We start from the raw sequence: 12,830 nt of genomic DNA, 5'->3' as shown, positions 1-12,830 counted from the left end.
TATGGTCTATTTTTAGCACTGTGTGGTTGATGCTTGGCAATTCTTTGTGTGAGTGCATCTTTGTGCTTTGACTGAGTTGGTTGGCACAAACAAGTATCATTTTGCACAATATTTGATAAGATAACCAGGGGTAACACCCCCAGTATTTTGAAAAGTGCCATGGGATCCTTAATGACCACACTGTGTCAGGACTGTCTCATCCATTCTTCTCAGCCTTCTACAGTGCAGCAGCTTTGGGGCACTGGAATATCTTTAATGGCATTTCAATCAGAAAATTTAAACAATTTAAATTCCTAACTCTAAGGCTGAATTAGAATACTTGTCTTTTTAGAAAGCAAAACACGAATACTATTATGTGTTCAAAATTTATGTAAATGTAATTATTTTACATTGTGTGCATTCATTTATGTACTAGGTTACCTACAGTACTTGCTTATTAACTTTCCCAAAAAATATTGGACTCTATTTGGACTGTATTTACTGCATAATAATTTACTGTATACAGTTTAGGCCCCAGCCACCACCCCACCCACCTTACATTCTTTATATACAATTCAAAATTTGCCCAAAGGATAAAAAGGTCTATTAGATTCCTCCTAGCAGCAGCCATGGCTACGGGAAACCTCAAAAAGCTATTGCTTTAAAGATGTCTTTTGTTCAGGTGCTTGCTGAGTTTTCCCTTCAGGTGAATTTCTGACAGCTGAGAAGTAGACTGAAAAATGGATGCTGGATGTGCAAGATAACAGTTTAAAGGAATTGCAAATGGCCTCCTATGGTTAAGCATGCAGATATCACCCTCTTTGGTACTTCAGCATTTGAGATGTAATTGTTGTTGTTGAAAGTACCATCTTAGCACAATCTTTGCTTGTCAATCTCTCTGTGGCCATAGTTTCCATGTGCAGATATACAGTTCCTCCCTCCCTTATAAAGATGTACTTCTGATAAATAGAACCATTTACATCTTCTGCCCCTTTGCTAAAAAACATAAATGAATCAGAACAATTTAAGGAATTCGTGAAGATCTCTTAGCTTCTGAAACTACATCCGTATTTCCACTACCTCTCTCATGATAGAGAACACAACCTTAAATTACTGTATATACAAGTAAATACTGTACAAAACATGTTCAGTACAGAACTAAGGACCCAATAATGAAGCAACACAGACATGCGCTCAGGGTATTTTTCATTGCCACTTAAAACATAGTTTTTTGTGATACATTTTTCAGTAAATGAGTGTAGGTAAATATGCAAGATGAGCCATTTTTACAGAAAGAAGAGAGGATGTGGGAGATGAGGGTATTCACAAAGAGACTACAGTCTTGTCAGCTCTGAGAGATGGACAGGGGCATGTCCACAATGCAGCTCTGTTACCCCTTTATGGCCACAGGCATGAGAATAGTACAGGTCAATTCCTTGCAGGGGATGAGGGTGTACAATAAAGGTATGACTTCACTTTGACCTACCACAGCACAACAAATATGACCTATGCCCTATCTTCAGTGCAGAACTGCCAACGAGCCCTAGAAAAAATAATAATTTAGTGATGTAATTACCAACAATACATACCGTCAGTAAGGTGGGTTTCTCAGAGAACCATAGCAAAAAGCAAGCAAACAGTAAAATAAGGACACAAGGAAAAAGAAGCGAGTGGGAAGCTGAAAATACGCCTGACTGTAGCAGAAGGAATTTATACTGGAAAGGTTCATTTAATCTTCCCACACTGGAAACACTGAATGCACTATAAGTGGAAAGAAATCGCAGATATATAGATAGCTTGACTGAAACAGCTGGTGTTTCTGTGTGTTCTGAAGTAATGATAAAATTCATAACCTGCAGAGCTGTGCTTTTTGTCTTTAGCTTACATGCAAATGAAATGCACATTTTAGAAGAAAATTCACAAAATAATGTAATTATTCTCCCAGTTGCAAATGCAGAAATGCATAGAAATTAAGGTCTTAAGCCACAACCCTTTCACAATTCCCTTTTAAAAATAAAGAAGACCACCTCTTTTTGAAATCAATAATGTTGGAATTTGTCTCGCATCACCCTATTCCCACTCCTAAACCCTCGTTTGTACATAGCTAAATACTTCAGGACTGTTATGGCATGATTTACATCTTTTTCAAGCTATATGACCATGACTTTATGTGACTATGACTATGTATTTGTATTTGTACAATTTGTAGTACATTTTGCGTTATTATTGAAAGTAACAGTAACTTACATGTAATCCATAATGTGCAGTGTCGTGATAAAGTATTTGCCTCCTTCCTGATTTCCTCTATTACTGCATATTTGTCACACTGAACGGTTTCAGATTTTTAGACAAAATGTAATATGAGACAAAGTAAACAAAAAAACATGTTTTTAAGTTATTATTTCATTTATTTAAAGAAAAAAAAAAGTTATCAAACACTTATATCACCAACCTTAGTTACTCACCCAACCAATTAACCATATTTAATTGATAATTAAATTCAGCTGATTGAACACTGCCATGCTGGATTGCAGCCAGCCCTACTGAATCCAAACCTCACTCATGATACCATTAGTGTGAAGTAGTCACCACAAAGTTTATACAAACACACTATGCCACGGTCAAAGGACATTTGAAGTCATTTTTGAAGACATGAGAATTTTTAAATTTTACTTATCATCGAAAGACTAAAACACTTGATAAAACAGCTTTTTTGCAGTGTAGCTACCATTTTGCCTACATAGCAATACTCAGTATTCAGACACATTCACACAACAGACATTCAGAAGTGTCACAGTTATCAATGCGAGTAACCACTGGATAGAAAACTTGCTAGGTAGCTAAACACAAGGGAAGCAGCTTGGTCATGGGCCTCTTGCTGTTTCTTACTTACGATTATGAATGACATCATATATCCTTTCATCAGTAGTCACGCATAATCATCATCTGTGATGTCTCCTTAATCACTCCCTTGAAAGGACGAAGATGTTACTGTATCCATGGGCCCAAACATCCATTTGTCTGTTGGCCATATCAGTTGCAATAGATTGCACAAGATGAATTATTTTCAATTTATCTTGAAGGAGAAAAATGCCTTTTTATTTATTAAGTCTGGACAACTCCATGGGATTCTGCTTTCAGACATGCGAAGCATTTATTTTGGCAGAATTTGTTTGTCATTAAGGGCAGTATTAGGCCTATAACTATGCTCCCCTTATAGGACAGCTGTGTCTAACTATTTTCCATTTATTCCCTCCTGCCATATTCCACGTTTTCTCATTCATCTCAAGAATGTAGCTGATTCTCCCCTCAGAATTATGTAACTTTAATAGTATATATCTTTATTTCCCATTTTTTCCATTATTTGCTATTAGCTGCCATTATCATATTGGGATAATAAATGGCCATACTGAGTGTACAAGCTTGCTCTAAAATTACATAAACACTATGTGTTGTTCCAGTATAGCTTTAATGGAGTTTTGCAGCCTCACAATACGATTTCCTTATCTATTTGTAACACTCATTATTGTCTTGCTGTAGCAAGGTCAAACTACATTGGTGCAAAGGTTTTTTTTTTTTGTTTTTTTTTGTGTGGTACAACAGAGACCACAAAAGGAATAGTGCTAACATGCAAACATCAAAGAAGATATAAATACTATATGTTTGATGGTTGTTCTTTTGGCTCCTGTCATTTGAACTGGCCATTCCATACTAGCCTGAAATAACAATTCAAATATATGAAGTTGTACAAATAGTTATACTACAACAACTTGCAGCTTCTATCAGAGAGCATTATTATTATTTTTATTATTATTATTGTTATTATTATTAGTGCACCCCTTTAACGGTCTGATAAGACCACAGGATGGGCTCTCTAATCCCTCCCAAAGAAATTCCCCCATCATCTTGCACAACTCCTGTAATAGCATCCTGCAATCCTTTTTAGCACTGACGGGGTCTGGGTACATGTAATATTACTTTAACAGCAATACTGTTTTGAATAATCATGCAAGATGTTTACAGCCTAGGCTAGGTTACCCTCAGTCACAGCCCTTTAAAATAGAGTGCAGATTGCACATGTTGCTTTGTTCAGTAAACAGTTCCATCCATAGGTGTAGATTTCGGAGGGGACGCAGGGGATACATCCCCCTCAATATTTAGAACATGTGCACTCCCCCCCCCCCCCCCAATAAAAACATAAAAGAAGCAGAGGACTTTTAAATTGATGCAGAAAAGACACAAATTGGTGCATAAAAATCACCAGAATGCAGGAAATGAAGTGTCTGACGCTTTAAATTTCCTGGGGGAGGACCCTCAGCTTAATGTGTCCCCCCCAATGTTCAAACGAAACCTATGCCACTGGTTCGATCAAGTATATAATAATTATATATAATAATTAGGATAAAGAATTATACAGTATTTGGCTCAAGGGTACAATTACTGTGCGCAACTTGGGATATAAACTGGCACACAATCTCAGCCCCAAAATACTCTACATAGAGCTAAGAACACAGCATTCAGTTTTAAATCCTCAGGATTCAATTAAATGTACCAAAGTTTATTTAAATCAATCAGAGAAAAATGTACTTGATCAAGAGTTGATTTCACACTCAGATTTGTGTTGAGTGATGCCAGAAGAATCTGAGGCTCTTCCCTCGAACAGCAGTTTTGTGCCATTGAAAAATGAATAAAAATGAAAAATAAGATTTAAAAAAGCAAGGCTACGAAATCAATCTTTACAAATGTAATTTCTACTCGGCAACATTGGAAGGCCGATTAAATGTCTGAGGTCTAAATTAAAAACCACCTCTTTGACTTATAATGATAGCCATCTGGGAAGGGAGCGAGAAATAAATATTGTGAATAATTTGTACCTTTCACTTTTGCAATAACTGCATGCCTTGTCATTGCTTTTTTACCAGAAAAGTACTGACAAGAATTTATTCCATACACCATGTATATTACATACTGAGCATTGTGTCAATGTGCACATTTTATTATACTTTAATGCAAGCACAGGAACACAAATGGTTCTTTTATGAAAAAGTACTATTGTGTCTTATTCTATTATATCCAGCTACAATCTTTTGACACAAAGGCAGGGATTGATGAAAATTGGTGACTGCTTATGCAAGTGAATCACAGTTTTTTGGTTGAAAGAGTTTGCTTCCATCTGAATGAGATTGCAAAAACCTAATTTTGTGAAACCATTAAGCTATCTTTTTCCTATGTGCTCATGGTGAAAGATTTCTGATATATGCAGGTGGTTGAAAGCACGTATACTTTCATCAGAATACCTACATAGTGACTGACATAAGAAAGCGATATAATCTTTGCTTAACTTCATATATACAATATATGACCAAAAGTATCTGGTCACCCCTTGGTCTGGGGCTGATTGTTATGGTTTGGGCTAGGCCCCTTGGTTACACTGAAGGCAAATCTAAAAGCTACAACATACAATCACATTCTAGACAATTATGTGCTTCTCCAACACTTTTGGAAACGTCCTTTTCTGTTTCAGCATGACAATGTCCCCGGGCACATAGCAAGGTCCATGTGGAAATGGTTTTTTCAGGAATGGTGAGGAAAAACTGGACTGGCCTGCACAGATCCCTGACTTCAACCCCACCCAACACATTTGGGATCAATTGGAAAGCTAACTGCGATCTAGGCGTAATCGCCATATCAGTGGCCAACCTCACTAATCAGGCACTGATTTGGCGATTAGGCCTGGCTTGCAGTTGGCTTTCCAATTAATCCCAGGTGTTGGATAGATGGAGTTGAGGTTAGGGCTCTGTGCAGGCCAGTCAAGTTCTTCCACACCGATCTCAACAAAACCATTTATTTATGGACCTGGCTGTGTGCCCAGCGGCATTGTAATGCTGAAACAGGAATGGGCCTTTGCAAAACTGTTGCTACAAAGTTGGAAGCACAGAATCATCTAGAATGTCATTACAATAACATTTGCCTTCACTGGAACTAAGGGGCCTAGATCAAACAATGAAAATCAGCCCCAGAACAAGGAGTATCCAGATACTTTGGTCATATCGTGTATTTATCAATAACTGTTTGGCATCTGGAGCTCTTGCTTCAGTTTTTGTCTCTACAGATAGGTGAGCAATATGTATTATGTAGGGACAGGCATGACAGCCTGGTCTATTTGCTGTGGAATGACTCTTTGGTATTTTAGGAAGGTTCTGGTGATTCATCTCTATGCATTTTGTATGAAGCAAATACGAAAAACAGAATATGCTGACTTTAGCATGAATAGGTTAAAAATGTAATTCTTGATAATTTCGATCAGTATGGTAATATTCATGGCTGCACCTGCATATACTTCTATAAAAATGAAGGTTTCATACCGCATCTTAAGGGTTTTTAAAAATTATTATTATGTTCTATTCAAAGGCTAATAAGATGACATATTAGATACTGTAAATGTCGAGTTGCAATAGAGGTCACCATCATCACTACCATAATCGTCATATCATCATGGTCATCAACAAAAGCCTACACTTATGCATACTGCTCTGTGGTCGTAATAACTGTAATATTTCTCTGCACTACATTGCAAGACACTGCAAATGGCTTGCTTTGCATGTCAGATAAAACAAAATACATTTGGCATTTTATTCATGTTTAACTTTCTTCCTGGGCACCAACATCTGCCAGACCTTTTCTCAGATACCATTTTTTTTCAGATTCAAGGCAACAATTCATTTGCATGTTTCAAAAGAAAAAATAAATCCTATTTCTATTCACACAAGGTGAGCAGTTCAGATAATCACCTACAATCAATTCAACTGAACCCAAGGCCATTTGTCACTGCTCTACAGCAGTAGCATCTCTGTGAAAGTCTATAAGGCTGTACACTTTCACAGTATTTTTCACTCATTTGGAAAAGCAGTGGGAGAAGTGAAAATGAAGCACTCGTTATTAAACAGATTAAGACCTGTTTAAACATATTTTGGGCCTTGAATCTTATGGAAAACTATGGCAGGGGACAGCTGCCTTGAAGATTGAAACCAATTGAAGGAGGTAGGGGAAAGTTTAACTTCAATTCAATTCAATTTTAGTGACAGGTTTACTTTGATTTTGCATTAAGAAAAGTGCTTCAATTTGCTTTATAAAATCAAGTATGCAGTTATAATTGTTAGAAGTCACTTGTTTAGAAAAATCTTTCATCCTTGGTGTTTTGTGGCTGAAAGGTGACGCCCCTTCATAGATATGTATTATTTACTGGATCGGAACACTGAGAGTAAACAGTGTCGCACATAGAATATTCATTATGAAGAACGTGAAGCATTTAGACAGATTGTAGATAATATGTGCAATTAGTTGAAGCCAAAGCCAGGCTTAGCATGATAAGGGAGTGTAAAGGTTGTATTACTCTCTCCAAGTTGTTAATAAAACATTTAAAACTCACTGGCAGAAATACGTTTTATATAATCACCCTGAAATGAAAATTGATAATTCCAAATGATCAAAGGCTATATTCCAAGGGCCCCAATAGACCAATGCAAGGCTGTGCAATCAGATTTTGCAATTAATGGATATGAGCCAGTGAATATCCTTGTCTCATGTTGGGAATTCAAGCAGTCTGAAAACATCACCATGGACAATTAATGAGCTACTTTCATGAAAGATACACAGTCAACACCACTTCACTGATGAAGGAACCTTAGCAAAGCACTGGTATGTTAGTCTCACCTTCACAGCAGAAAAATAAAACTGTTCATTAATTTGATATACATATTGCTGTTCTTAACCTTGAGGAAAAGGTAAGAGCATACCTATATAATGCCCAGTTTTATGGCCAATTAATCAGGGACTGAAGTGCCTTTGGGTAAGTCCTGAACTCCCATTAAAAAGCATGAAAGTGTTGTGTGACACTGAAGCAATACCAGCTGGCATCTTTTAAGCATGACTTTGGGTTAAAGTGCAAACATGTTTTACACTGGCTGGATTTTATTCATTGGCAACCCACACCACCCAATCAGGTAGGTGAGCAGGGATCTCATTAGTGCATGGGTAACTGAAGAGATGGTCACATGATAGCTCACCAAGAAACATTCAGTCATGGCTGCAGGAAAATATTACCAAAGTTGTCACTGGAACACTGAATGAGTCGGTTTATGTATTGATTTGATTGAGTGATTGTAAAGGCCGGGTTTTGTTTCCTGGCGGCATGGTGGTGCAGTGAGTAGTGCTGTCACCTCACAACAAGAAGGTACCGAGTTTGAATTCCTTTGAGTACATTGGTTTCCTCCCACAGGTTTCCTCCCAGTTCCTCAGGGTACATTGGTTTCCTCCCACAGGTTTCCTCCAAGTTCCTCATGGTACTTTAGTTCCACCCCTCAGTCTGACAATTTCTTCCTTTCACCCAATGTGTACTGGGATAGGCTCCAGCCCACCCAAATTCCGACCAAGAGTAAGCAGATTAGAAATTGGATGAATGGATGAAGGTTTTGTTTCTATGTGAGCAAAGTGGTGAGAGTGCTGGCTCTCCCAATGGAAGGTTTGTCCGCGCAAAATGATTAAGTATGGAAACTGCAAGCCAACCCAGGAAAGTTGTTTATCTCCCTCAACATTAGATTTTGATTATACAAACAAGTGAACAAGGTTTTATTTTATTGTAAGGCAAACTTTACACTTTCAAAAAGGATCTGTTAATATCAAACAATCTTTTTGTGCTACTTTTGTGTTCTTCCACACCATTCTTGACAAAAACATTTCTAAATGGACCTTGCTGCGTGCCTGGGGGCAGTGTCATGCTGAAACAGGAAAGTGCTTCCCCAAACTGTTGGAGAAGTGCAAAATCATATAGAATGTCATTGTATGCTGTAGGCTGAATCAGGCCTCAGACAAATGACCCAGTCGACAACTGAAATGATAGTAATAGGGTTAACATACCTTCTTGCATTGTTTTGAATTAGCACTGGGTTTCCTGTATACATTTTAACAGCAAACCTGCCAGGACTACTTGAGAACAACAAGCAAAAAGTTCACATTAAAAGTGACACAGACTTCTTATATCTTCAAGACAAAGAGATTTCATAATGTTGCAATGATCCCAAATGTAGTCTGGGGTGGGCTGATATATTTATAACAACACGAGTTGATTAAATCCCTACATCACATTTTTTCATTCCACGTCAATTATAGACTGTGCATTTTAGAAGTTCAGACGTTATGACTGAGTACTGATGTCCAGCATAATGTACGATGCATCTTGTGAATGTGGGCAGCGCACAATTCTCAAACCATTTTGGCATAAATTCCAACCACACTTTAAGAAGTCTCATCTTCGATGTGGAAACTGTAGGTTTTTATGGGATTTTTATTTAGCTGGGGATGAGCAAACAGCATGCGACTGTACGGACAGACAAAGCCGAGAAATTCCTACGATACTGAGGGCACTCTTCGTATTATAAGCCTCGAGACCCTCCTGGCAAGCGATCAATCCAAAAGCTTTTGATAAATAACCCGTGCGGTAATCACTTCCATAATTCCCCGCGATTCTGAGCTGTGGGGCCGGCCCCTGGGAAAGACCGCTCTGTCGCAGAGCCCCCCCTGGGTATGACAATTGTTAACACTGTCACTGTACTTCGGCGGTTTGATATTTCCCAGCGGTGCGGTAACAGCGCCAGCGCGGCACGGGTTTGGAGCAAACACAATGAAGACACTCGGAGGACATCACCATAGAGTAATACACTTTACTTTTTTATGCACAGTCCTCCCTACCCCCCATTTCATCTGGAGGTTCAAAGCCTGTCGTTATGGTCTAACAAGTAGTACTGGCTGTTAGCCACTAGGGAAATTTCTTGCAGAAGAAAAAGTTGTTAAACCTATTGACTGTCTGGTTAATCTGCTGGAAAAGTACTGCATCACATTCACAAGTTGTTTGTGTACAGAAATAAAACTGAGAGGTTAATAAGTGGAACAATGCATTAGAAGAACATAGTGCATCATTGATTTGAATCAACTACCAAGATTCCTGTTGACTGTTTGTCGTGTTACATTGCGTATGCACGCTGTTCATGAGTGTTTATTTTTGTCTTTTTTGTTGACATTTTACCATTAAACAATCACATAACTATGCAGTGTCTGTCCAAGGCTTCTTTAAAAAATTGATAAATAACGTTTGAGGTAAATTGAAGTCATGCTTCTCTGATGATTAAATCCAAAAAGATGCCATAATTTTACATCTGACTGCTCAGCACTACACCCTTGAATGGTTCTTAAGAGGTTCATTTAATTGAACTTTACTTATATATTATATATATATGGTGTATTAAATACATAATATAATATGTAGTTAGTACACCACATATTATATATGCGTACAATATAATATTATTTAATACAGTGACTGACAAAATGACCAATATTGCTGTTTTGTTGCTGTTGGACCCATACAATCAGTATATCAATATAGTCACAGTGGGAAAGGAATCCACTGACTATCAGCAACAATAGACACCCACAAAGAGGTGATGGGGGCATCAGAACTGTGGACAGCGGTAGTGCTCAATATTTGGGAGACATAGTTCAGGAGGTAAGAGCGGTTGTCTGGCAGTCGGAGGACTGCCGATTCGATCCCCTGCCCTGGGCGTGTCAAAGTGTCCCTGAGCAAGACACCTAACCCCTAATTGCTCCCAATGAGCTGATTGGTACCTTGCATGGCAGCCTTTCACCATTGGTGTGTGAGTGTGTGTGTGAATGGGTGAATGAGAGGCGTCACTTGTAAAGCGCTTTGGATTAAAGCACTATACAAATTCAGTCCATTTGGTGCATGGACTTCAGCAGTATTCAGAACCATGGACAGCGGCATTATGGACAGCTGGACCATGACAGTATTCCCAGAATCGGTGCACCTGCATCTATCTGACTCACCCAGTAATTCAAATTCTACTCCTTTTTTCTATCCATAGGCTAATCTGACAGAGAAAAGCATCACCCTGTCGTGTATGAATCTGAGTTGTCGTAAGGAGGAAGAAACTTCCATCTTTTGGCAAACTTCCAAAGCCCAGCTGGTCTCTTACTGATCTCATTTTCCAGCATTGCCAGCGTGATTGTTTTTGTTGGAACCAGTTTTCTCCTCACAGTTTATTTAATGTTTCTCTGTTTCTCTTTTGCCGTCCTGCCAGAACAAATAATTTTAGCCCTCAGGATTGTTGTTGCTGCTTTACCCGCTTGTATCGCATCAGGAAGACTGTTCTGCAAACATTACGAAAGATTACCAGGTCCAACGGTACATTTCCCCTTGGCTTTATCTGTGAATTCATACAATGTTTGCCTGGGAAGTGAAACATAACTCAAGGCTCCTATCAGTTACACACACTAGATCACAGCTATCAGAATTCAGTCCTGGAGGGTGGCAGTGGCAGCTGGTTTTCGATATGTTTGAGCATCACTGATTCATCAAAGTCACTGTTTGGGTAAAAGGTCCACACACCTTGTTCTCATCACCTTAACTGGCTGCTGACTGAAAGGAAACCTCAAGAATCTGCACAAACCATGGGTCTGCAGGACCACTGCATTAGATGACAAAAGTACACTAACGGAACAATCTTTTTTTCAGTGAATTCTGGCACATATTAAATTCATGTTTCAAATTCAAATGGCATTTTGCTTTATAAATTGTAACTTTAAAAAACGTGTGTCCTAACCGTTCTTCAAGGTACTGAACACAGCCGTGAACTTGCCTTTACCCTCAGTCTTACCGTTTTCCTAACCCTAACCCTAATTTGGGCCCTTAACCCTAATTAAAGCCATTGGTAGCTTGGAAAACTTCAGATAACTCATTTAAAATTCATTAAAAATCAAGGTAAATATCACACATACAATAATACAAATGAAAAATGATATGTTTCAGGTCTTTTAAAAAGATTTTTTCCTTGAAAAATTTTTCATGTATTGCTAATTTTTTTAATGGACATAGGTACCCATGCTACAGTAGAAAATATTTGACTCATTCAAAATCATTAACAAACCTGTCTCCCAACCATTATTCAAGCTGCTGAACACAGCCGTGAACTTGCCTTTACCCTCAGTCTTACCGTTTTCCTAACCCTAACCCTAATTTGGGCCCTTAACCCTAATTAAAGCCATTGGTAGCTTGGAAAACTTCAGATAACCCATTTAAAATTCATTAAAAATCAAGGTAAATATCACACATACAATAATACAAATGAAAAATGATATGTTTCAGGTCTTTTAAAAAGATTTGTATTTCTTGAAGAAATATAAATATATTGCACGTCTTTAATGGCCATAGGTACCCATGCTACAGTAGAAAATATTTGACTCATTCAAAATCATTAACAAACCTGTCTCCTAACCATTATTCAAGCTGCTGAACACAGCCGTGAACTTGCCTTTACCCTCAGACTTACGGTTTTCCTAACCCTAACCCTAATTTGGGCCCTTAACCCTAATTAAAGCCATTGGTAGCTTGGAAAACTTCAGATAACCCATTTAAAATTCATTAAAAATCAAGGTAAATATCACACATACAATAATACAAATGCAAAATGATATGTTTCAGGTCTTTTAAAAAGATTTTTTCCTTGAAAATTTTTTTATATATTGCTAATTTTTTGATGGCCATAGGTACCCATGCTACAGTAGAAAATATTTGACTCATTCAAAATCATTAACAAACCTGTCTCCTAACCATTATTCAAGCTGCTGAACACAGCCGTGAACTTGCCTTTACCCTCAGTCTTACCGTTTTCCTAACCCTAACCCTAATTTGGGCCCTTAACCCTAATTGAAGCCATTGGTAGCTTGGGAAACTTCAGATAACCCATTTAAAATTCATTAAAAATCAAGGTAAATATCAC

This window comes from Anguilla anguilla, chromosome 15, assembly GCF_013347855.1.
Source record: "Anguilla anguilla isolate fAngAng1 chromosome 15, fAngAng1.pri, whole genome shotgun sequence".
Classification (NCBI taxonomy): Eukaryota; Metazoa; Chordata; class Actinopteri; order Anguilliformes; family Anguillidae; genus Anguilla; species Anguilla anguilla.
This window is presented reverse-complemented; position numbering follows the sequence as displayed.